General features: G+C 43.8%; 1 non-coding gene across 1 annotated transcript; it reads right to left on the minus strand.

The window, feature by feature from the left end:
• Positions 1-283: 283 nt before the first annotated feature.
• LOC149092696 (small subunit ribosomal RNA) lies at positions 284-2,453 on the minus strand. The gene has a single exon (XR_016200672.1). It is a non-coding gene; the product is annotated as a small subunit ribosomal RNA (ribosomal RNA).
• Positions 2,454-2,500: the final 47 nt, after the last annotated feature.

Consider the following 2,500-nt stretch of genomic DNA (forward strand, 5'->3'; position numbering starts at 1 on the left):
ATTATAAACTACAATTGTTTTGCAAAAGAAATTATGGCTATCGTTAGATAACCCTCACTCTTTGTTGCATTGGATAATGAAAGATGGATGTATGAATGAACGAATGTAATGCAAATTAGAATCATGTTGCAATGGCTAAATGTTTGCAATAAACATTCACAATTGCGACTCTAATGCAAATACAATTCAATTGCATTCACCATATTAGCATCTACAATATCACTATGCAGAGTGTTTGATTGTTTGAAGGTTGTATTTCTCTTATAATAAGAGGGTAATACGTTAATGATCCTTCCGCAGGTTCACCTACGGAAACCTTGTTACGACTTTTACTTCCTCTAAATGATCAAGTTTGAACATCTTTCCAGCACAATCCGACCACTAGTTTCCCAATGGTCTGGATTGACCAGTCCGAAGTCCTCACTAAATCATTCAATCGGTAGTAGCGACGGGCGGTGTGTACAAAGGGCAGGGACGTAATCAACGCAAGCTAATGACTCACGCTTACTGGGAATTCCTCGTTCATGGGCAATAATTACAATGCCCAATCCCCATCACGAAATGGGTTCAAGCGGTTACCCACTCCTTTCGGAGCAGGAAACAGTATGCACGATGACCACTTCAGTGTAGCACGCGTGCGGCCCCGGACATCTAAGGGCATCACAGACCTGTTATTGCTCTGTTTCGTGCGGCTGCGAGCGCCGCTTGTCCCTCTAAGAAGTCCTTACAGTGCTACAGCATCCTTACCCTAGCCAATTCTGTAGGCTAATAGCAGCAGAGCCCTCAACAGCCGAAACCATCAAGAGATACTACCACCCACAGGTTGACTAAGGGGGAGTACTGCAGTGTAAACTGCAAGTCTATTTAGTAGGCTAGAGTCTCGTTCGTTATCGGAATTAACCAGACAAATCACTCCACCAACTAAGAACGGCCATGCACCACCACCCACTGAATCAAGAAAGAGCTCTCAATCTGTCAATCCTCTCAGTGTCCGGGCCGGGTGAGTTTTCCCGTGTTGAGTCAAATTAAGCCGCAAGCTCCACTCCTGGTGGTGCCCTTCCGTCAATTCCTTTAAGTTTCAGCTTTGCAACCATACTTCCCCCGGAACCCAAAAACTTTGGTTTCCCGGAAGCTTCCATTCGAGTCATGAAATTAGTTACTCAGAATGATCGCTGGTTGGCATCGTTTATGGTTAGAACTAGGGCGGTATCTGATCGCCTTCGAACCTCTAACTTTCGTTCTTGATTAATGAAAACATTCTTGGCAAATGCTTTCGCTGTAGTTTGTCTTGCGACGGTCCAAGAATTTCACCTCTAGCGCCGCAATACAAATGCCCCCGTCTGTCCCTCTTAATCATTACCTTGGATTCTTAAGACCAACAAAATAGAACCAAGGTCCTATTCCATTATTCCATGCAAGATCATTCAAGTTAAGGTAGTGGTACGCATCATATAGATGGTTGACCATACCGTTTTTAGGCACCTCTTTCGAGGTTTTGGACGCCTGCTTTGAGCACTCTGATTTTTTCAAGGTAAAAGTCTCGATCGCTTGAATCAACACTCGGTAAAGAGCATTGATAGCAAATATCGAGCAATTTTCTGTCTAAACACTATGAATGTAACCACCAGGAAAGAGGAATGAAGGTTCAAGCAAGCATCCGTAGACACAAGCAAGAAACCTAACATCACCATCTAACCCTTTAATCAGTGGACCCCATAGGTTCGACTGAAATCCAACTACGAGCTTTTTAACCGCAGCAACTTTAATATACGCTATTGGAGCTGGAATTACCGCGGCTGCTGGCACCAGACTTGCCCTCCAATAGATCCTCGTTAAAGGATTTAAATTGTACTCATTCCAATTACGGGGCCTCAATAGAGTCCCGTATTGTTATTTTTCGTCACTACATCCCCGTACTGGGATTGTGTAATTTGCGCGCCTGCTGCCTTCCTTAGATGTGGTAGCCGTTTCTCAGGCTCCCTCTCCGGAATCGAACCCTAATTCCCCGTTACCCGTTACAACCATGGTAGGCGCATAACCTACCATCGACAGTTGATAAGGCAGTTGCTTGAGGGATACATCGTCGGCTCAGAGGCCATACGATTTGCTCAGTTATTCAGAGTCATCACAAGAAATGCAACCGAAGTTGCTAAGATCCCCACTGCTAGTCCTTAGACAGCGACCGAAATCACTGAACAGGGTTCTAGGTGAATAAGAATCATTGGTCTTGTACTAATAAATGCGATCCTTCCGTCAGCAAGCTGAGGTTGGAACACTTGTTCATGTATTAGCTCTAGAATTACCACAGTTATCCATGTAAAAAAGAATATCCGAGGAACCGTAACTGATTTAATGAGCCATTCGCGGTTTCACTTTATAAACAGTATGTACTTAGACATGCATGGCTTAATCTTTGAGACAAGCATATGACTACTGGCAGGATCAACCAGGTAACTTGATGTTTTAGCAAAGTAAAATGCTAAACAAGTTGTTTTTGCAG

The sequence above is a fragment of the Tetranychus urticae genome, unplaced genomic scaffold (genome assembly GCF_039701765.1).
Source record: "Tetranychus urticae isolate SD_2017Ah unplaced genomic scaffold, NJAU_TeUrti_SD_1.0 Scaffold_6, whole genome shotgun sequence".
Taxonomy (NCBI): Eukaryota; Metazoa; Arthropoda; class Arachnida; order Trombidiformes; family Tetranychidae; genus Tetranychus; species Tetranychus urticae.